We start from the raw sequence: 24,332 nt of genomic DNA on the forward strand, positions 1-24,332 counted from the left end.
TGGTTAAATGTTAATGCTCAAAAGGCTATTTTCGTTATTGTTGTATTTTTTTGTATTATATGCTAATATTTTAAGATTTAAATACAATGCAGTGCAAACTATATTTGGGCCAAGCCCATATACTTTCAATAGTCTAATTCTAACTCAATCCATAATAACTCTTTAACATTGTTCCCAAATCCCAAGTTTGAGCATAAATATTAATCATGCCTAGCTTGTTACAAATGAAATAACAGTGTTTTCCGGTCACAACCTTTGTGAACAGATCTGTTAGTTGGTCACTTGCCCTTATGTGGGAGGTAGATATAAGATTTTGTTGAACCTTCTCTCTGATAAAATGACAATTTATATGCTTATTCCTCTCATGAAAAACTGGTGTTGAAAGACAGAAAAACAAATACAACAACGTTGGAACTGTGTCTTAACTACACAACAAAGTCTGCTTTATACAGTATGATTGCAATAAATATAATTATAGGAGATTTTATTCTTATATACATGATTTGATATGCCTATAAATCAGATTCTAATCAAACATGCCTATAATTACAAAGATCCTAATTAAATAAGGGAACAAATCATAAAAAAATATAAAAAGAAGAATGATTCTTAAGAGATCATCTAGGATATTCTAAAAATAGGGGGACTGAATGTCTTGATTTGGAAGAGGAATAAATTATTCAAGTTTGTTAAGATACAAATAATATTTTTGATCTCTTTAGGTGACTAACAAAATGTGCAGGTTGTGGAGGCAAGTCAAGATTTTGTGCCACTTATTTTGAGGCAAGTCAAATTGTGCAGTGGCTTTTAATATTTTAGAAAACTTAATGACCTTGGTTCAAATCCTATTTTGTGTTGTTTTTCTCTATTTTTATGTTCACAAACAACACAAAGTAGCGTAAACAACAAAAAAGTAATATACTGGGCTGTGTGAGAAAGCAATAAACACTACTAAAATAATAGTATTCTACGATCTGCATTCAACAACAGTGGTTCCAAAAATGATGTTGTTTTAGAGGCGGTGGTATTATAGTAAATAAGAGATTTATTTCAACTACGTTTTTGTTGAAAACAACGTCATCTGCGCGTTACAAAAATGGGTTTAGTGGACACCGTTGTTGAACTGCATTATCCAAAGACGGGTTTTATAAACACCGTCTTTGAATCTGAAGTAAATTTTCATCCTTTTCCCTAGCATACTTGCACTCTACCCTAGCCCGCATTACCTCACTCATTTTGTGCCCTTAAGCTTGTCTCTCTAAGTTGGTTGCCGTCGTGAAGCACACCAGCACTGTCGTGGTTGTCGTCGACGATTTTACACTTCTAGTTTTGAATATATATACCCTAGGGTATTATTGTATACTACTGATGCTGTGTATTTGATACAGAAAATCGAAAAGAAAAATTGGATTTGAGGCCAGCACCTCCAGACAAGGTAAGAGTGGAAGGTAAGCTTAAGTTTTCATATCTCCATTGTGCCTTACAATTGCTTTATTTATACTAATTCCTTGGTAACATAATTTGACATTTTGTGCAAAGGTATATCTAAGGAATTATTGGCTAACAATTTATGGGTAAGCTTGTCTCCCTAAGGCAGGACCATCAACCATCTAGCAATTCTTCATTCCAGGTCAGCTTCCTTTCTCCCTTTCTTTCTTATACATAGTCTTATGGTGTACCCCTGGCCATCTTTGATTTTCCTTTTATCTGCACCCCTGGCTTCTGTATTTGGACCTCTGGTTTGTGTTCTCTGTTAACTGCCCCTTGTTCCTCAGCTTTTGTACCAGTATTCCGTATGGTGGTATAAAAATTAGAACAAAGGGAGCATAATGTTGTTTGTTCTTATTATGTTGTAGTTTTGAATTGTATAATGGTTTTTTTTAAGAGTGTCTATTATGCTAATGAAAAAGGATACGTTCACTGCACATTCAAAATTCATTTATGTTAATCACTAAATATGCATTATAATATTCATAATTAAATTCTTATGCTGCCATATAGTGCTCATCCAAAGTGATGGATGATGCTTTATTTCTAGCTTGGTCTTGGTTAAAAGCTAGAGAGAAAGATTTCAACACTCTTTTTAACCACTGGTCTACCAATCTTTCGGAGTCTTTTGGTTGAGTTGGGTTGGGTTTCCTGTATCTTCTGTGGTGGGGTCTTGGTTGGGTTCTTCTCTTTTTTGGAGGGCGGCACCATAGGTGTCTTGTATTTGTTCATCTTTCATCCGTACCTCTGGTACTGATATTTTTATATTAATACTATATATTTTCTACCTTCCAAAAAAAAAAAATTCATAATTAAATTGTGCCTTCCTCAATGTGGGAAAGAGGAAGGGAAAATTAATCACAATGTGGGAGGATGAAGTGGGGCCAGAATATGTAATGGTAATGGTTAGCAGACAAGTTATTTAGGAGAGACAAGATTCAACAAAGGCTGGAAAAGAGGAAGGGAAAATTAATCACAATGTGGGAGGATGAATTTGTGCGATGTAGCCAGTTTCCTTCTTTGATCCTTAAGGACAAGGCTGTAGCTCCAAGAAAGGGCCATGTTAGGACACATGGTTCAGTCATGGAGTAGACAACATAAGAGTTGGTCAGGAAAAAGACAGATCAGGAAGCTGGTTAGCAGGAGTTAGTGAGTAATGATGAGTTGGAACTAGTTAGTTAGACTTGGGCATTGTTGAGAGCAGGCCAGCCAGTCATTGTGAGTGGTGCCCTAACATAAATTAATTCACTTATTATTGATAGATCCTTCACTTAATTTTCTACACTCTTTTTGAAATTTGAAAAGAAGGAATGATTGTTTTCTATCCTCCTCCATTTCCGTCCAACCAAGCACACTGTAAGTGGAATGCATTATTATAACACATCTTTATTTGCCAAAAAGTCTTGATGCAGAAAAATGACAATATAGTACATACCATACAGCTATATGCAACATCACACATTTGGTTACCAAGGGTAGACAATTCCCAGTCTAGTATTCCAATTACTTGATCCTGCAGCAGAATGAAAACTTATCAGGCATAAGAACTGGCTTCTAAGATGCCAATGAATTATTATAAGTCCTAAATGCTAAATGTGTGTCTTGACACTGTCCAAACTCCAGAGTAAACTATACATGGCATTGAGAACATAAAGTTCTGTTTTTTTTTTTTTTTTTTGATCCATAGGAATTGAACTCAGATACAGGAGGGGGTATACAACAAGTCACACACATTGCTCAACCAACTGAACTAGATCCGTTAGTATTTCTGTTTTTAAATTACAGCAGTTATGATACTCTAATTTTGAGCATGACCAGATCAAAATGCTATGCATTAATAGTAGAACAAAGAAAAATACTTTTCAGCCAATGGAACTTTAGGAAAGTGTAAAATTTTATTATATGCACCTGCCATGACTGTTACTTTATGGACATGGGTCAGACACTTTATGGACCTGTCATGACTGTTACTTTCTTCTCCTGGAATGCACGTTTGCAGGGTATGTTCAATTCTTTTTGCATAATATTTATCATGTTTTGATTTGCTTGGCCTTGTATTTCAAATTGTGATGCTAACAAGTCTGAATTGCAACACAAAAAGGCTAAAGATTAGGGATGTTAATAATGTAATGATATAATTGATGAAGTTGGGGGGTGGGGAGCCTTTGTGTCTACAACTTTTTGGCTTCCTGTTTTTTTGTCTGTATTGGATTAGCCTTTGTGTTGCACCTTACCATAGTATTTGGCTGGAGAGGAGAGGTCTTTTAAAGAATAGCTTGTTTGGTTCAATGTTTGGTGGGGAAGGGGAAGTGAAGGGGCTATCATCCCTCCCCTCATTATTTACTCCCTTTCATTATTTGAGGATTTGGGTGGAGAGAAAAATACTTAAATCGTTTAGAATTGACAATAAAACGAGCAGCAAAAACTGTATATCAGGTAGTAACACTAGGTATTTTCATTGTCACCTCATTGGACAAGCTTGCAAAATCTATAATTTTAATTGCTTTCAAAGTTCCTCTGTGAATGCATCAGGTTTTGGTAAAAAAAAATAATTTAACTCATTCTTTGCCCCCTCCCCTAGCTCTTTTACTTTTTGTCATTGATCTCAAGGACTAGGTTTTCAATGAGGTTATATAAATTTTTACATGGGACAATGTCATGACAGTGAGTAAGAAGGAATTGCAAATTCATTTCCTTATTATATTTAATTTTCTAATTTCATGATTTTTTCCTACTTATAACACCAATATCAAATTCTGTGGGATTCTTGCTCTTCCATGCTTTATGGGGGTATTTAACATAACCATTTTTTGATAATTTAGTATTTTTCTGTACGATTTTATGGTGACAATAACATTTTTTGTTTCATGATTGACATTGGAAGCAAGCTGCGGGATACAATCAAATCTTTTGGCTGTGTGCAGGGAATTCTGATCCCAAATTGTCCACGGCTATGCAGCGAAATTCTTGACAAGTTGAACCACCCTTTTCTACCTGCATTATCTATATGCTTCCTTCCAGGTTTGTAACTCGAATACTACTTTAAAATAAGTAACAGAATGATTAGTATTTATCAATTAGAATAACTGGTAGGAACATTTGGATCTCTTTAGCGATGACAGAGTTCCAATATGTCACATCACAACCTTTTTATCATAGATATCCTTGTTTTATAGATAATGACTTCACAAATTATATTGTCTTGAGCTGGACTATTGCCTTTATTTCCTATTACATTTAATTCTGAAGCTAAAGAGTAGCAAGGATTTTCACGTGGCTCCTTTACTATTTAATTTACTAAATTTGTTAAATATTTCAAACCTGCAGACCAAAACTCACGTTTGGTTTGATTACTAATTATTGTCCTAGAGGAGAACTATTCCTGCTTCTTGATCGGCAACCAACTAAGGTTCTCAAGGAAGATGCCGTGAGGTATATCATCCTACCATTGACAGATCCAGAATTTCTCTTTGATGTTAGAAAAAAATAGTCTAATATTTTATCAGAAGAAAAATAATATAAACTTCATTAAAAGGATATGAGAGAAATTGAAAACAATAAAAATTAAAAGGATAAAAAGATAACATTAGTACTAATTTATTTTCTCTTTCATCTTTTATAATTTTATAATTATCTTATGGTGTAGACATCTATATTTTTTATGGGGAGAAAAAAATAGTTTAGTATTTTCAAGTATATAATTTTTGCATGTTCAAATTCTTAAGGTTATCTACTCAATAGTAATAAATGTGCAGTGGCTTTAAATAGTTTAGAAAACTTAATGACCTTTGGTTCAAATCCTATTTTGTGTTGTTTTTTTTCTATTTTTATATTCACATGTTAACAAACAACAAAAATAGCTTAAACCACAAAAAAAGTAATGTACTGGGCTATGTGAGAAAGCAATAAACAAACATTGGGCAGCGTGTGAGAACAGTAGACGGGTGTAGGACTATGTGAAAGTAGATATAATAGACAGACCAAAGTATATTGGAAAGTGAGAGAGTACAACTGGGAAATTGAGTGTATCCGACTAGACCGAGTTTCCCATAGGTCTGTGTGAATGACCACTGGGTAGTGTAACGCGCTGTTCGTCGTTATGTCCATCATCGAGACCGCTACTGCACCGCCGTGGGTCTTCGCTGTTTGGCTGCTCCGCCGTGACCCACTCTCCACTTTCTTTCTCCGCCACGTGGGTTCTTTCCACCATGACCCACTCACCAACTTCTTTCTCCACCACTTGGGTTCTCTCCGCTGTCGGAGATCCCATGAAGCTACCCTCTTCACCACTCTCATCATCCTGGTTGGTCTCACTCCCCCTCGAATGACTTGCCACCCGTTCTACAATGTTTACCCCTATAGTCTCCTCTGCTTCACTTTTCTGCCAATCCGTTGTTGTCTGCTGGATAATACTATTACCCATTGGTTTTTGTGAATGACCACTGGGTAGTATAGCGCGCTGTTCGTCGTGCTGTCCATCATCAAGACTGCTACTGCACCGCCGTGGGTAGTCGCTGTTTCGCTGCTCCACTGTGACCCACTCTCCACTTTCTTTCTCCACCGCGTGGATTCTTTCCGCCATGACCCACTCACCAACTGATTTAACTGTTTGTTGATTTATGATTTAACTATTGAATTTGTTGTTTGTTTTGGATTAGGGGTGTTAAGGTTTTCATGTTTTGTTGAGGTGCAGGGGAATTGATGATGTGGTGGTGAGAATGATGTATGGGGAGTAGAACTACCAGGAGGATTGTTGTTGTTGAAGATGACAAGGGAGCTGAAAGAGGAATGCCGAGCTTCAATTCTGAGTTAACCAATTCCAATTCATGGTAAATTTTGTCTTTGCAATAGTTCCTTGATAGGGTTTGCATATGTGGAGAAATCTTGTTCATCTGTTCAATCATTTTCTTTACTTTCTGCAGAATTTTCGTTGTGAATGCTTTGTTTTACTTATTAGTTGCTCACTCGTGTGGTACACAAAATGTTTGTTGTGGTTTTACATTGAGATGTTTTTATTAGCCCTTTAATGATGTTGGATGATACTTAGAATATTTATAACATTTTGATATTTGTGGCTGCTTGGTTTTCTTTATTTATGAATAAGGAATAAAATACTAAAAGGGTGATACTTAGAATATTTTTTTATTTTTTATTTTTTTGGGTCAGCAAAAAAGATAAATATATATATATATATATATATATATATATATATATATATATATATATATATATATGGTTAGAGGTACCGTGATTACAATAAAATCCAGATAAATGGTTCCCAAGCCAGACTAGACAGTTGACAGCAGTCTTGTTGGGTACCAAACTAGACAGCTTGGTTATACAACTATCAATACACTATGACTACTACAGTTGTCTAAAAACAAAAGTCTCTCTAAGGTTAGATGACCACTGATTGTAATGAGATATAAAATCTTTCTCATAGTTTCTGAGCCACGTCCAAAGTAAAAATAGGGAGTCCTCCATCAGTTTGTTTCCGTTGAAAGTCCCACTTGATAATATAATCTTGTTCCTCAACTGCCATACAGACCATGTAAGAGCCACCCACCAAGACCATGTTGCATAATCATGAACCAGAACCATGATACAATCCATGAGTGCATGGTCTCCAACATCGTGCAACAACTACAACCATGACATAATCATGTGAATTCCTGTCTTGGGCTGTTTTCTCCCTCTATAATTACTTAAGCATAGTATCCTGACCTTTACTTTATGGGATCTGTAGTAGCATTAAATTTGTAGTGTTCAGAATTTGTGCAGGCTTTCAAGTAGAGGTTTTTTCTTGATCATTGGGGATAGATAACAATAAGTAGATATGAAGTTCATGAAACTTGGAACAAGGCCAGATACTTTCTACAGTGAACAAGCTACCAGGTATTTATTTGATCTTTGGCCCAAGAGTGGTACAAAACCTATTAAAATGAGTATTTTTTAGATATAAGGACTAAAATGTATAGATACAGAGACAAAATAAATAAGGAATTGAGGGGGAATAAATGTTCAATGTGTTCTTATTTTTTTTTTCTTTTACTTTACAAATCTCCTGAAGCACCATGTACTACGTTATTTCTTCATTTCCATATCTAAACATTCAGAACCTACTCGCAGATGATATGGAGGAGAGAGAGCCGCTAAAATTCTCGACAAAATATAACATTCAAATGGGCATGAGGTGGCTGATTAAGGGTAGCCAGTCAGGGGATTCATTGGTGTTAATTTAAGTATCATTTTAATCATTTTTAGATTTTTAGATTCTTAACAGGGAGTATAGATGTTTTGTGTTTTACATTTTTAGTACAATTAATGTGTAAGTCTGACTGAGTAAGGCTTTGTTTGTTATTGTTCTTGTTGTTGTTTGTTGTGAGTGATCCGTGTTTGGTAGATTGATGAATTTCAGTTGCCTGCTGATCTGTGTAGTTAATGTCATCCGGTAAGATAAATAAAAGTTGTGTTGTTGTGTGTGGTAGAGTAATTGGTGTAAGTGATTTTTGTGGTGAAAGTTTTGTAGCTCTGGCTAGTGTACATACTTTTTGTTTTAGTTTCTGAATTTTGAAGTGTGACCAGGTGGTTTAAGTGCAACTTGTGTAAGTGATGTTTTGGGGCAAGTGTTCCTGAATTCTAAACGCTAGTTTAGTATTGAGTTTGAGGAATGAATATTGGTTTAAGTGCATGTTTTATGTCTCACCTTGTGCCTGTTTTATTTCTCACCTTGTGCCTGTTTTAAACCATTTATTGACTACTTATTTTGTTCTCCAGACTGTTTAGATAGGCAGTTGGGACCGAGGCTTCTTGGGAGGACTGATGATTCAGGGGTAAATAACAGGTTGGTCAATGCTTTATTATTTTGGCTGTTTGTGCAAGATTTACATACAAAACTACTTCATACCAGGATCCTGTTGTAGAGGTGAATTAATTATTACCCTCTCTTTGCTGCCTGTGTGGTTGGAGATACAACATGCTTGCAGTGTTCAGTTAGTAGCTTCTGAATTCTGATATTGATCACTTGCAATGTTCATGCTGCCTCTGTAGTTTTAGAGATATTTGTTATTATGCATAATTTATTTTTCTTTAAATTCATCAGATCTATCTTCTTTCCCTCACTCCTATGTTGGAAATAGAAGTCATGTAAAGCTGTTTAATCTGTTTGCATGCTCCTGATTATGAGATGTATACTGAAATTATAACCTAGATTAACTATGAACGTGCTGTTATAATCATCTTGAAATTGAAGATGACCATAGCAAGTTGTAATTCATTGTGATCAAGGATCATGTGAATGATTTGAATATTTCCTCTACTTCCAGTGAGCCCTGATTGTCTTCTCCAGCAAAGCTCAACTGTAGAAGATTCAATTTCTTTCAAATTTTCTTATGGTATAACTGAATCAGTTCCATGCTCATACACTGAATTTGCCGAGTGACTGGTGCTGCCGCAGTATAAAAATTTACCTGACACAGAGGTAAGCATCATTCTTTCTTTTCAACATCAGCTTTCAACTTTTTATCATAATTCTTATCTTCGGTTGTTGATGATTAGGACTAATTTTATGACCAGTTTTTTTGGTTACTGGTGAAACTGTGGACTACTTTAGGAATTTGAATGACCTGCTAATATAATATGTATTGTAAGACATTTTTATGAAGGATTTACTGATCCTTGTTTTGTTTTTAACTAATGGAGCAGGTTAAAGAGTTCCATAGAAGAGATGGTTTTGAGGTAGCAAGTGCTGACAAGATGGCTAAGTCATGCATGGTTTATTTTGAAATGCATCTATCCCTAAGGAAAAAAATAATTACAAAAGCTTTTAATGGTAGTTATAGTATCTACAAGGAAACTTTTTGTAACCAGGTCTATTGCCTTTTTGTTTGAGTAACTGGACATGCAGGTACAATAATTGTTGTTGAAGATGACAAGGGACCTGAAAGAGGAATGCCGAGCTTCAATTCTGAGTTACCCAATTCCAATTCATGGTAAATTTTGTCTTTGCAATAGTTCTTGGATTAGGCTTTGCATATGTGGAAAAATCTTGTTCATTTGTTCAATCATTTTCTTTACTTTCTGCTGAATTTTTGTTGTGAAAGCTTTGTTTTACTTATTAGTTGCTCACTCGTGTGGTACATAAGATGTTTGTTGTGGTTTTACATTGAGATGTTTTAATTAGCCCTTTAATGATGTTGGATGATACTTAGAATATTTATAGCATTGTGATATTTGTGGTTGCTTGGTTTTCTTTGTTTATGAATAAGGAATAAAATACTAAAAGGGTGATACTTAGAATATTTATAACATTGTCGTATTTATAAACAGGGTTGAGGATGTTACAAGAGTTTGGGATCCTTGCTGACCAGTGACTAGGGTTGAGGATTTTACCAAGAGTTGAAGACCGTTGCTACTAGAATGTATGCAGCTTTTCTTTGTAAATGAATTTGAGCTAGTTGTAAGATTGTCACAATAGTTTTCCTAGCTATAGGAATTTGTTGGTTTTGACCCAATTGATGACAATCATAATCTTCCAGGCTGAGAGGTAGTTGATTTGTTGTCTCTTTTGATGTGTAGGTCAAGGTAAAGAGAAATGTTGTTAATTAGTATCCTTTTAAGGTAAAAAAAAAGGAAGATTTTACCTATAAGCGGAGCTTCACAAAGGTACGTAGCATTTATGATTTAACTGTTTGTTGGGTTGACTTGGTTTTCTTCAGTTTTGTAGAAGGTACTAAGATGTAGGCATGCTAGATCCTTATTGCTTGACTGTTGACTATCCAAGCATTCTGGTAATACTAATTTCATATGGCTTATACTCATTTCAAGTTTTCTTTACTCTCCATTGTCAAACCGCCTAGGTAGCAAGGGGTCAACCACCTTAAGAGCTATTGGACTAAAAAGCACTCCAAATTGAGTGAAACATCAAAGATAGAATAGCCACCACAATTGAGGACTTTTTTTTTGTAATTTTGTAATTGACAATTTGTTTTGCTTTCAAATTTTGTAACAAAAAGGTCTTTCATTGGAAGTAAGTTGGGAGCCTCCAATAGGTCACCCTACTTCCATTTGTGTGTAATAATTTTAGGCAACTTTCCCTTAGGATAGTGAGTGTTTTGTTGGGAACCATAAATAAGATCATCCAAACACTCTTAGGATCCGCCTAGTTTGCATTTCTTGCACTTTAATTTCTTGCTTACTTTCATAGCTTATTTTCTTTACTCTCCATTGTCAAACCGCCTAGGTAGCTTGTCTTTGCTTATTGTTTATATCTTTGTTTCCTTGCTTGTGATTTGTCATTTAGGGAATTGGAAAAGAGGATTGATGTCATACCTTGAAGAATTTGAGTCAAGAAGCAAGGGGTCAACCACCTTAAGAGCTATTGGACTAAGAAGCACTCCAAATTGAGTGAAACATCAAAGATAGAATAGCCACCACAATTGAGGACTTTTTTTTTGTAATTTTGTAATTGACAATTTGCTTTGATTTCAAATTTTGTAACAAAAAGGCCTTTCATTGGAAGTAAGTTGGGAGCCTCCAATAGGTCACCCTACTTCCATTTGTGTGTAATAATTTTAGGCAATTTTCCCTTAGGATAGTGAGTGTTTTGTTGGGAACCAGAAATAAGATCATCCAAACACTCTTAAGGTCCGCCTAGTTTGCATTTCTTGCCCTTTTATTTCTTGCTTAGTTTCATAGCTTATTTGCTTTACTCTCCATTGTCAAACCGCCTAGGTAGCTTGTCTTTGCTTATTGTTTGTCTCTTTTTTTCCTTACTTGTGATTTGTCATATAGGGAATTGGAAAGGAGGATTGATCTCATACCTTGAAGAATTTGAGTCAAGAAGCAAGGGGTCAACCACCTTAAGAGCTATTGGACTAAGAAGCACTCCAAATTGAGTGAAACATCAAAGATAGAATAGCCACCACAATTGAGGACTTTTTTTTTGTAATTTGTAATGACAATTTGCTTTGCTTTCAAATTTTGTAACAAAAAGGCCTTTCATTGGAAGTAAGTTGGGAGCCTCCAATAGGTCACCCTACTTCCATTTGTGTGTAATAATTTTAGGCAATTTTCCCTTAGGATAGTGAGTGTTTTGTTGGGAACCTTAAATAAGATCATCCAAACACTCTTAGGATCCGCCTAGTTTGCATTTCTTGCTTACTTTCATAGCTTATTTGCTTTACTCTCCATTGTCAAACCGCCTAGGTAGCTTGTCTATGCTTATTGTTTGTCTCTTTGTTTCCTTGCTTGTGATTTGTCATATAGGGAATTGGAAAGGAGGATTGATGTCATACCTTGAAGAATTTGAGTCAAGAAGCAAGGGGTCAACCACCTTAAGAGCTATTGGACTAAGAAGCACTCCAAATTGAGTGAAACATCAAAGATAGAATAGCCACCACAATTGAGGACTTTTTTTTTGTAATTGACAATTTGCTTTGCTTTCAAATTTTGTAACAAAAGGCCTTTCATTGGAAGTAAGTTGGGAGCCTCCAATAGGTCACCCTACTTCCATTTGTGTGTAATAATTTTAGGCAATTTTTCCTTAGGATAGTGAGTGTTTTGTTGGGAACCTTAAATAAGATCATCCAAACACTCTTAGGATCCGCCTAGTTTGCCATTTCTTGCTTACTTTCATAGCTTATTTCTTTACTCTCCATTGTCAAACCGCCTAGGTAGCTTGTCTTTTCTTATTGTTTGTCTCTTTGTTTCCTTGCTTGTGATTTGTCATATAGGGAATTGGAAAGGAGGATTGATGTCATACCTTGAAGAATTTGAGTCAAGAAGCAAGGGGTCAACCACCTTAAGAGCTATTGGACTAAGAAGCACTCCAAATTGAGTGAAACATCAAAGATAGAATAGCCACCACAATTGAGGACTTTTTTTTTTGTAATTGACAATTTGCTTTGCTTTCAAATTTTGTAACAAAAAGGCCTTTCATTGGAAGTAAGTTGGGAGCCTCCAATAGGTCACCCTACTTCCATTTGTGTGTAATAATTTTAGGCAATTTTCCTTAGGATAGTGAGTGTTTTGTTGGGAACCTTAAATAAGATCATCCAAACACTCTTAGGATCCGCCTAGTTTGCATTTCTTGCACTTTTATTTCTTGCTTACTTTCATAGCTTATTTCCTTTACTCTCCATTGTAAAACCGCCTAGGTAGCTTGCCTTTTACCAATTAGTTTTTACCTTATCTTTCACACCTCTTTTAGTGTTTATTTTGGCTAGTTTCAATCATAGTTTCTTTTACCTTTTGTTTTCAAACCCCCAACAAGAAAGAACCATAACTTAGGAACCAACATGAGTCTTCATTCTTCATCTAGTGTTAATGGTGAGGGTTTTACTCCTAAGGACCCCTTGTATAAGATATTAGATGAGTTGAGATCCCTTAATTAGGGTTTAGAAGTATTGACTAATCAAGGTTTAGGTCTAGTTGACTAGTTGGGGTTTAAGGGTATTTGACAAATTTGGGTTTATGGGTATTTCACTAATTAGGGTGATTTGTACTTGACTAATTAGGGTTTTGTGTTCATTGACCAATTAGGGTTTATGACTATTTTAAAAACTTAGGGTTTACGGATACTTCACTAATTAGAGTTTACGGGTATTTGACAACTTAGTGTTTAGGGGTACTTGACTAATTAGGTTACTTGACTAAGTAGGATTTAGGGGTATTTGAAAAATTAGATGTTTAGGGTTACTTGAGAAATTGGGGTTTATGTGTGTTTGACTATTTCAGATTTATGTGTACTTGACTAATTAGGGTTTTGTGTTACTTAACTAATTAGGGTTTATGGGTATTTGACAAATTAGACTTTAGGGTTACTTTGCTAGTTATGGTTTAGGGGTATTTATGGTTATTTGACAAATTAGACTTTAGGGTTACTTTGCTAGTTATGGTTTAGGGGTATTTCAAAGATAAGGGTTTAGGATTACTTGACTGATTGAGTTTTAATGGGTATTTGACAAAGTAGGGTTCAGGGTTTCTTTACAAATAAGCTTTTAGTGGTATTTGACTAATTATGGTTTATTGTACTTGACTTATTAGGGTTTAGTGTTACATGACCAATTAGGGTTTAGGGTTATTTGAAAAGATAGGGTTGCTGGACTAATTGGGTTTAGGGGTATTTGACAAATAAGGGTTTAGGGTTACTTGACGAATTCGGATTTAGGGGTATTTGACTAATGAGGGTTTATGTGTAGTTGAGTTAATTAGGGTTTAGTGTTACTTGGCCAATTAGGGTTTAGGGGTATTTGACAAATTAGGGTTACTTGACTAATTAGGGTTTATGGGTATTTGAAAATTAAGGTTTAGGGTTACTTGACAATTTGGGGTTTAGGTGTATGTGACTAATTAAGATTTATAGGTACTTGACTAATTAAGGTTTAGTGGTACTTGACTAATTAGGGTGTAGGGTTATTTGACAAATTAGATTATTGTGTTACTTGACCAATTAGGGTTTAGGGTTATTTGACAATTTAGGGTTATTTGATTTATTAGGGTTTATGAGTATTTGAAAATTTAGGATTCACGTGTTACTTGACAAATTGGGGTTTATGTGTACTTGACTAATTAGGGTTTAGTGTTACTTGAATGCTTAGGGTTTAGGGTTATTTTACAAATTAGGGATACAATTACTTGACTAATTAGGGTTTATCTATATTTGATAGATCATGGTTTAAGTTTACTTTACTAATTGGGGTTTAAGTGTGTTTGATAAATTAGGGTTTAGGGTTATTTGAAAAAATAGGGTTGCTTGACTAATTGGGTTTAGGGATATTTGACAAATAAGGGTTTAGGGTTACTTGACAAATTCGGGTTTAGGGGTATTTGACTAATGAGGGTTTATAGGTAGTTGAGTTATTAGGGTTTAGTGTTACTTGGCCAATTAGGGTTTAGGGGTATTTGACAAATTAGGGTTACTTGACTAATTAGGGTTTATGGGTATTTGAGGAGAAAATGACTTTTATCTTGTTAGTGGCCTGCACAAAATTGTAGGAATGAGGAGAAAATGAGTTTGTTGCAGTACCAAATACCTTAAATACTTCTTCCTCATCACCTAGCCACCAAGTCAATTTCCCTTCCTTGACATCAATCAATGTTCCTATTGTGTTGAGGAAGAGTTTTCCAAAAATAATTGGTGTGACTTCATTCTCCTCTATATCCAGAATCATAAAGTCCACAGGGAAAATGAATTTTCTGACCTTGATCAGTAAGTCTTCCACTATCCCTTGTGGGAAGCAGAGAGTCCTATTTGCAAGCGGAGAGTCCTATTATTATTATTCTTGTTGTTGTTGTTGTTGTTGTTGTTGTTGTTGTTGTATTATGAAAGAAAACTGAACAACATTGAAAAACAATAATTTTGTACCCATCGTCAACATTTATTTGCCGAGTAAAATCAAGTAATACCCAGAAAAATATCTTGGAATGAGTAAAGATACCAAGTACTAATCCAAATCCAAATAGTCAAATACATAGAGTTTAGTTCAAATGCAAACAAATTGATCAAAAAAGTAAAGACGATAATATCAGTCACATATCAAGATGATCAGAAAAACCTGAAAGATGGAGCTAACCTCATTATTTGAAAACATTGAAATTACCCATTTGTTTCCTATAGTTGTAATAACTTTCCCTTTTAGTCCGTATAGTTTAAAACATCTCATTTTGGTGCCTATAGTTGCAATTCTTTACCTTTTTGGTCCTCACTATCAAGTATCCATTTACATATTTTGAAACGAATGTGGCATGGCTCATTTAATCCACCTTCATCTCAAAGGTGTTAGGTGACTTTAGACAACAAGGAGAAAAAGGTGATTGCAAATATAGGGCATATAATCATGGATTCAATTTCTCATTTATTTTTTTGGCTAGCGCTTGTAGTCTACATGGGTGGAGTTTGAGAAAGACACATTGATTCATTTTCTCTCTCTTCTTGTTGACTCATAACCTCAACTACTCAGATCCGCCTTCTTTGGTTCAAATCATGCACTATAAGATTAGATATAATCTAGCCCAATGACTTTCCTAGAGACATGAGCCTAGCTACATTGCTTTCCCAGATTAATCAGTCTAGCCTCACAATGTTAGGAACAAAATTGAAATGATGAAGAAAAGAATTTTACTAAATATAAGAAAAGAACAGAAAATAGAAGAGAATATTTCATATCCTTCTTTCCCTATTTATATCTAATAAAACCCTTTAATTAACTAACTCATTAATAGTCCAAATATCCTTCTCATTGTATCCTAAATCCTAACACACAACTTTACCACAAGTATCACTAAACCCTAAATCCTAAATCCCAAGCCCTAAACCCCAAACCCTAAACACACAACTTTAATCCATGCATTGAAGGCTTCAAATATTGCAAGCCACTTGTGCAATTAGATGGGACATTTTTAATTGGCAAATACCATGGTACTTTGTTAACTCCCATCGGACAAGATTGTAGTAGGAACAATTTTCCACTTGATTTTGCAGTTGTTGAGAGCGAGACTAGAGAAGCTTGGATGTGGTTCTTGCATTATTTGCGAAGATATGTTACTTCGCAACCAAATTTATGTATTATATCAGACAGGGGAACCAGTTTGCTAGCAGCTTTACAATCCGAACGTGTTGGTTGGAATGAACCAGATGTTTCGTCTGTGTATTGCATTCGCCACATTGCATCAAATTTCAACAAACAGTTTAAAAATGTTGACTTAAAAAAACAAGTAATCAATATGGGTATGTTTCTTCCTATTTCATGCATCATATTCTTGCTTTATTACATGTTTACTATTTATTACTCATTTTTCTATCTTTTCGCACATGGTATGAGATGAGGAAACTACGATTTGAGGCTAAGTTGCTCGCTATGCGAGCAAAGTTTCCACAAGCAGCAGATTAGTTGGATCAAATTCCTAAGAGTAAATGGACTCAAGCGTATGATAAAGGAAAACAGTATGACCATATGACTACCAACCTTGCTAAATGTATGAATTCTGTTTTGAAAGGAGCCCGAGCATTACCTATTACTGCCTTAGTCAATGAAACATTTAATAAAATAAATGATTCATTTGTTACTAACGGCATCAAAATCATGAATATGATAAAGACAGGGCATAGGTACTCCAAAGACGTATATGTCATGATGCAAGAAAATCAACACATTGCTACCTCGCATTATGTTCGCATGTATGTTCGAGAAACAGGGGAGTTTGAGGTTCAAGAAATTGCAAATACGCGACTTGATCGACGAGCAATGGCATGCACTGTCAAATTGAATGAATGGTCGTGTGATTGCGGACAATTTCAAGCACTTCGACTACCTTGCTTGCATGCAATTGCAGCGTGTGTTTTTTGCAATTTAAATTATGATGACTTTGTTGACCCTGTATACAAGTTGGAAAACATTTTCAAAGTTTATCAACATCATTTTCATTCCCTAGGAAGTGAAGACACATGGCCACAATATTTAGATTCGTATTTTATGTCTGATCCTTCAAAACGACGATTGACATCAGGCAAGCCGACCACTACTCGAATACATAATGAGATGGATGAACCAATTCCAAATAGGCCTAAGAAATGCTCATTATGTAGAAGTGAAGGACATAATCGGACTAACTGTCCATACAAACAAGTACATGACTAAAATAACTTGTAATTTTTATGTTTTTCTTTCATTTGTATTGTGCGTTTTATATTAATATATTAATTATGTTATTTTTAATTTTTATTGATAGATTATTTAAACTTTAAATAAGAAACATTTAAAGTAAACTTTATTCAAAATATATATAACATGTTTTAAATAATAAAACATTAAAATAAAATAATAACATATCAAATAAAATCACAAAAAATATACTAATAAAATCAACTTAATATTATTTATTATATATTTAAATATATTTTTAACTTTTTTTATTTAAAATAAAAATAAAATTGTAAAAAATATTAAATTTAAAAGAAAAAACATATTTACGAAAAGAAAAAAAAAAGGTTAACATAACAAAAATATGTCTACAAATAATAAAAAAGCATTTAAAAAATTTAACAACTTAAAGCAAGTTGGTCCATGCTATCATAAATCATGTTTACAGCATAAGTTAAATTTGACTACTTTATTTCTGGCAAGATTCCATGCTATCATAAATCATTTCACCATAAATGACCGTATAAGCATGCTTTATGACTACTTTTATTCTATTCATGCATGTGCAACCTTCACGGGTGTAAATTATTGGAGCCTATGAAGCTTGTTTTCAGCATTATTATTCTAAAGTTATTCCCTTGACGGTTGTTTTCTGCTATTTCAGTGTTGTAATGTGAGTGAACAATGCATTGCATTAACGTGAGTGAACAATACACTACTGATCTAAAGCTTGTTTTTCTTTGCTGCATGAACAATACACTACGCATGCTATTTTCAAGGATGCGTGCTTTTTCTTGTTTTCTTTGCTGCACAAGTGAACTAATGGCATGTTCTAAAGCTTGTTTTTCTTTGCTGAAAATAATTAATTAGTTTTGCATTTTTAATATCACTTAGTTATTATTAATTTATGGTTTAGTGTTAAATTAATTTTGGTAAATTATTATTTTGTGTTTTAGAATAATAGTGTTTAGTTATTATTAATTTACAGTTTAGGTAGATAAATTATTATACATGATAAATTAATTTTCTTAAATTATTATTTTATGTTTTAGAACAATAGTGTTTAGTTATTATTAATTTACCGCTTAGTTAGATAAATTATTATACATGGAAAATTAATTTTTTTATTAAATTATTATTTTATGTTTTAGAATAATAGTGCTTAGTTATTATTAATTTACGAATTAGTTACATAAATTATTATACATGTTAAATTAATTTTGTTAAATTATTATTTTGTGTGTTAGAATATTAGTGTTTAGTTGTAGCATGAACGGTTCAATAAACACTGTTCACTCGCGTGAAATTTATAAAAGGAGGGTTCATTCTCACCTCGGTGCATATGTTGCATCCAAACAATTAATTGGTTCTCTCATTTTGATGTGTTTCTTAGAGTCATACTAACATAATTTTTTTAGTGTTACACACACGAAAAAGATATTTAAAAATGTTTTTTTACGTTACATAGAATCCAATGATTCCTTACTAATCAATAATTCTTTTACAGATGACTATTGAACAACCCATAATAAGAGATAATGTTAGCGACTTCAGTGATGACGAGCAACAACATGATTTTGATGAACATGGTGAACCAAGCAATTATGCGTTTTATTTGTATTGTGTGTTTTATATTAATGTATTAATTATGCTATTTTTAATTTTTATTGATAGATTATTTAAACTTTAAATAAAAAAAATTTAAAGTAAACTATATTAAAAATATATATAACATGTTTTAAATAATAAAACATTAAAATAAAATAATAACATATAAAATAAAATCACAAAAAATATACTAATAAAATCAACTTAATATTATTTATCATATATTTAAATATATTTTTTAACTTTTTTATTTAAAATAAAAATAAAAATGTAAAAAATATTAAATTTAAAAGAAAAAACAGATTTAGGAAAAGAAAAAAAAATAGGTTAACATAACAAAAACATGTCTACAAATAGTAAAAAAACATTTAAAAAATTTAACAAAAAGAAAAAAAAAATAGTTTTACGAATTTTTAAAGTTGTAAAACAAAATATGACTTCCGTTTTAAAAAAATGACTTTAAAAGTCGTAAAAAAAATAACATTTGCACTGAAGTCGTACATATTTTTACGACTTCAGTTAAAAAAAAATTTAAAAAAAATAACAAGTCGTAGCCGGTGTTATTACTTCTGAGTCAGAAGTCCTAACACCTGTTTCGACTTACCCCATTTTGAGTAATTTTTTTAAAATATATCCCCAATTGAAAAATTGAATATTTTTTGTTTATCCCTAATTGATAAAAAAGCTCATAAGTAGACTCTTTTTCCCTTATTTTTACCTAATGTCAATAATATAAGATGTTCAATTTTATAATTATGTTGATAATTTTCTTTTTTATATATATAGATAGTGAATAAAAGGTAAATGTAATAATCTCCTATTTTTACCAATATCAATAATATAATGTTCAATCTTATTTTTAATATTTTGATTTTATATCCGTTAGCGGTGAATTTGGCCGTTAGAATATCAATACTATAATGTCCTTTGGCGGTTTTCTTTTATATATAGAGAGTGAGAGTTTAGCGGTGAATTTGGAGGAGGGACTTAGAAACTGAAGGAGGCTCTCCAAATCTTGAATTCTCCTTCCCCTTCTTCCCCTACTGTCCTAAGACCTTCACTTTGTTTTGCTCCCAACCCCACTCCTCCTCGGTCTTTCCTCTCATTTATGTATCCAAGAACGACGCCGACTCTAAATCACTCTATGTCAATTTGGATGATAATGTGAGTCACCAGAAAGAAAGGTTCTTTTTGGTTTTCCATACCTCAGGTAAAGGTTCAACAATCTTATTGCCATTACTTTAATAACTTTAAATACTAATTCTTTTGCCGCTCCCAGATTGAGTTAGATGAGCTGGAAAGTGTTTCCATTCTGTCAATGACCCTTGCATGGGATGAATTTTCCTTCTCTACTTTTCAAGAAGCCCATTATTCGCTTCAAGATTCTCTAGACCAGGTGCCTGACATGCCTTTTTGATATCTTTTCTGCTTTTGTTGTTTTATTTACCATCATTCCCTGCTTCTATCATTTTTCATGTAATTTGGAATATTTAAAGTTAAATGGTCAATTCTTTTTTGTATCAGTTTTTACACCTTTGTGAATGAAAAAAGGGAATCTTTCATTATGGTTTGGTTGGGCCTTTCTCTTTGTTTTCTATAATCTAGAGGATCCTTATCTTCTTGGGTTCTGAAAAAATAAAAACATCAACTCCCTCCTGTATTTATGCTTGATGTTATTTCCTACGGTGTGGGTTATGTGTCATGTCTGGTCTACGATTGACACATGTAAATCCAAATGCACTAGAGCTGCTCTCAAAAATCTCAATTTGGTAGAAGATAGATATATTCCAAGGGTACAAGCTCATTTCTTTCCTAAGAATATGTAAGTTTTACTTGCAACTAGTTGTTACTTCCCTGAATTCCTTGTCCAAAAGTCAATGATGAATGTAACCATGGTTTTCTTGAACTGAGAAGCATATTGGGTCAACATTTTGTCTGAGTTAGTGTGTAAAGCAAAAGAACTAGTGCAAGCATACAAGCTTCAAAATGTAGTTAAGACTGCAGACAACTTCTGTTCATGTTTGAAGCTTGATAGAAACACAGATGTTAGCTATAGTAATATGAGGAAGGCTGCTTCTTGGGAAGATTTGACTGACAACTATTTATTCTGTTCTAAAGCTGTAGATCCTCAGTACAAGGATTTAAGGCATTTTCAGTGGCATTGGGAAAAGGGGGAGCCTGTCATTGTCAGCAATGTGCTTGAATGTACATCTGGTTTAAGCTGGGAACCGCTTGTCATGTGGCGTGCATTACGTCATGTAACTAATACCAAGCATGGCCAACATTTGGCGGAGAAAACAATTGATTGCTTAGATTGGACTGAGGTTTGCTTAATTTCCCAATCTTTAACTTTATTGACCATGGAGAGCTTTTTACACAAATTTCATTCTTCACCTTCATTCTCATGAAGATTATGTTTAATTGTTTGATGTTGGTACTTATTTTAACTGGAACCACTGCAGTTATGGCATTTGGAGAATTATTTAATATTAGCAATTTTTATGTTGTTGAATTTCCTACATGTTTCCTGAATTCAGTAACTCCACCTTTTCTGGATTGAGACTTGAGAGTTATTTCAGTGCATTTAATATTGTCAGTTATTGAATTCCATAGAGTCATCAGAACAGAATGTCCTTGAAATATTTTGTGAAGTACTGAAAAATTACAATTTTTTGGTGGATGGTTCCACTTTAAGAAACAGTTTGTAGATGTTCTGCTATCTGGGTCATAAAGAGATACCGGCCTAAGGTGGAATGTTGGTAAACAAAACGCACATTAGGGTGATAATTAGAAATCATTTTTCTGAGTGTAGTTTTTATATCAGTCTCAAATTTTAAGCCCTTGTTTCATGCTTTATGCTGTCTCTCCATCATTCTCAAGAAATATGGCTAGTGTGATCAATTTATCCTGCTACCATCATCATCATATTCATCTTCTTAGTCCTAGGTTTTGCTCCTTATCTTATCATCTTAGAAAATTTTATCTCAATGTTTGGCTGTTTCTTGTCCCTGCCCCATTTTGCTGTTTTTGCTTTGCCTGCCCAGACCTTTCTTGTTGCCCTTGCATCCTTTGGTATGTTTGTCTAGTTCTTAGACTTGCAGCATCTAGCTGATGTTGGGTAAAATGTACTTTTTATTTTTTTTAGTTTGTTGAAAATGTTATTTTCGATTTGTACTCATTCTGTTTTTCTGTTTAGTAATCAGACTAGAGTAAATCATATCTGCTTTATTTTACTGATTTAGTAATTCTTTACTGGACTTGTTTATTCAGTTGCTGCTGATTTCTGCATTTCTCTTTTGAGGTATTGGTTAAATGCAGGGGGAAATTAATATCCACCAACTTTTTACTGGCTATACAAATGGTCGTAGGGATTGGCTTGCTTGGCCACAGATATTGAAATTAAAAGATTGGCCTCCTTCTAATTTATTTGAGGAACAATTGCCTCGTCATTGTGCTGAGTTCATATCTTCCTTACCCTTCAAGGAATAGACTGATCCTCACAAAGGTTCTCTTAACCTTGCTGTGAAGTTGCCTAATGGTTCTCTAAAGCCAGACCTGGGGCCAAAAACATATATTGCTTATGGATTTCCTCAGGAGCTTGGACGTGGTGATTCAGTGACTAAGCTCCATTGTGATATGTCTGATGCAGTATGCTCTATTTGCTTATTTCTTTCCTGCGCTGTTATTTTCAAGGATTTCTTCTAAATTATTTGAATTTTTTAAATAGATTTCATATTGGATGGTGTATAGTTTGTAGGATGTATAAAGTGTTGTCTTTGATAAGCCATTGCATTTCTCTGTTCTGTTTCTTATGAGTAGTTTGTGGCTTCAATTCAATGTCAGTTTTTAAGTTCTGTGCATTGTCTTCAATTCATAAACTCTTATTTGATTCTATATTTGACGAGTTATTTCCCTGGTTGTTATAATGATTGATTGATAATTAGAAAAACTACTCTTGTTTTGATAGTAGAATCATCACATTAGTATGGTTAAGGACTTGAAATGAATGATGCCTTTGGCTTAGAGAAGGCTTTAATTTGCGTATATATACTTATGTCAGTTGCATAGATTTTCCTGATCAAACATTGGTTAGTGTTTTGTATATTTTGCTGTATGTGGCCCTGAGTGCATGCTTATCAATGAAGGAATTGAAGCATTTTTTTTTATAATAATTTTGCTGTTTTAGGTAAATGTGTTGACTCATATTGCTGAAGTGAAACTGGATTCTGATCAACTTACTGTCATTGAGAAGTTGAAGCAAAAGCATCTCGAGCAAGAGAAAAGGGAGCTACTTGGTGATGATCAGGATGGAGAAACTAATGTTGACATGCTTAATATAATTCATCTTCTACAATAAATGCTTTGGACAGGCAAACTAGTGTTGAAGTCATGGAACAAGAAGGTGGATTATGTGATGGGAAAGAAGTTGATCAGTTTCATCAACCGTCTGGTAGTAATGAGGTTGCCATTGCTAATGAGGATGGTATTTCATATGGATCAGAGCTCATAGAGGTTGACAAAGTAAAAATAAATCAAGGTGATTTGTTGTTTGGGGGGGATGCTTCAGATGGTGCTCTCTGGGATATTTTTTGGAGACAGGATGTCCCTAAGTTGCAGGAATATCTGAAGAAGAATTTCAGAGAGTTTAGGTATGTCCATTGCTGTCGTTTAAAGCAGGTAAATTATTAAAATGATTCAGTTATCTGTCTGAGAACTCCTTATCAACCTGAGTCATTTATAACAAATATTTTCACCTTTAGGTTATATTTTTAAATTTTAATATTTGGAGCTTTGCACCCTTATAACATTGACATTCTCCCATTCCCTTATTTTATTCTGATAAAAATTTCATTAAATATGCATGTCATAAAGGATTGGGTGAAGGATCAAGCTGCTAATAAATAGTTATTTAGAAAATAAAAAAAATGTTTCCGTGTTTATTTTATTATGTGGTAAGGAGCTTTTCATTAATATGACAATAGATGTCATGCAATTGCAACTGTGTTCGTTCTTTAAACAAAGTCTGGGAATAGCATTATAGTGCAATTACCAGTCCAAAATACTCATTAATTTTTCAAATAAATATGTTTTATAATTTGCAAAGTGAGAGAGTACAACTAGGAAATTGAGTGTATCCGACTAGACCGAGTTTCCCAGTTCTTACTGGTTCAGTGTTGGGTTGATTACATGGCACCGGGTTTAGATGCATATCCGATTTGATATGTGACCCGAGCCGGTGCTATGCCCGGGTTCCGGTTTAACCGGTTGGCCTGGCTGGTCCAGTCTGAGTTTTATAACACTGCACACAAGATCCCTTTGTCTTGAATCACAGACAGTACACTGCCCACTTACCTTGTACTGAAATTCAACATTTTATTAAAAGAACGAAGACAGCACGTTTTGAACTCTATTCATGTTACTTAGGTAAAGTTTATGAATTGTTTATACTCTTTTTATTACAGCTCTAACAAAAAAACTAATTCAAATTCAATTTATAATTTTTTTTTTTTTTGCAGGATGATTGACTTTTGGATGTATAGGTCTTTACGCCTTTATCTTATTCTGCAATGACTCTGTGAGAGAGGAAGAATAAAA

At 33.8% G+C, this 24,332-nt stretch overlaps 2 long non-coding RNA genes and 1 pseudogene across 15 annotated transcripts; all 3 read left to right on the top strand.

Annotated features, from left to right (window-relative positions):
* Window positions 1–1,217: 1,217 nt before the first annotated feature.
* Window positions 1,218–11,817, top strand: LOC114404636. 14 transcript variants are annotated; one of them, XR_003665079.1, is made up of 13 exons: window positions 1,228–1,448; window positions 1,540–1,630; window positions 3,176–3,246; window positions 4,413–4,509; window positions 4,816–4,920; window positions 6,182–6,317; window positions 8,266–8,332; window positions 8,814–8,968; window positions 9,193–9,479; window positions 9,817–9,908; window positions 10,066–10,071; window positions 10,206–10,277; window positions 11,755–11,798. It is a non-coding gene; the product is annotated as an uncharacterized LOC114404636 (long non-coding RNA). The 14 variants fall into 14 exon arrangements; XR_003665080.1 differs by lacking the exon at window positions 11,755–11,798 and adding an exon at window positions 11,281–11,323; XR_003665067.1 differs by lacking the exons at window positions 10,206–10,277; window positions 11,755–11,798 and adding an exon at window positions 7,259–7,383 and having other exon boundaries at window positions 1,218–1,448; window positions 7,618–8,332; window positions 10,066–10,118.
* Window positions 11,818–19,709: 7,892 nt separating this feature from the next.
* LOC114404638 lies at window positions 19,710–20,846 on the top strand. The gene is made up of 3 exons (XR_003665081.1): window positions 19,710–19,947; window positions 20,017–20,133; window positions 20,262–20,846. It is a non-coding gene; the product is annotated as an uncharacterized LOC114404638 (long non-coding RNA).
* A 5-nt stretch (window positions 20,847–20,851) lies between these two features.
* Window positions 20,852–24,332, top strand: LOC114404635 (annotated as a pseudogene).

Source organism: Glycine soja, unplaced genomic scaffold, assembly GCF_004193775.1.
Source record: "Glycine soja cultivar W05 unplaced genomic scaffold, ASM419377v2 tig00105329_1_pilon, whole genome shotgun sequence".
NCBI classification, from domain to species: domain Eukaryota; kingdom Viridiplantae; phylum Streptophyta; class Magnoliopsida; order Fabales; family Fabaceae; genus Glycine; species Glycine soja.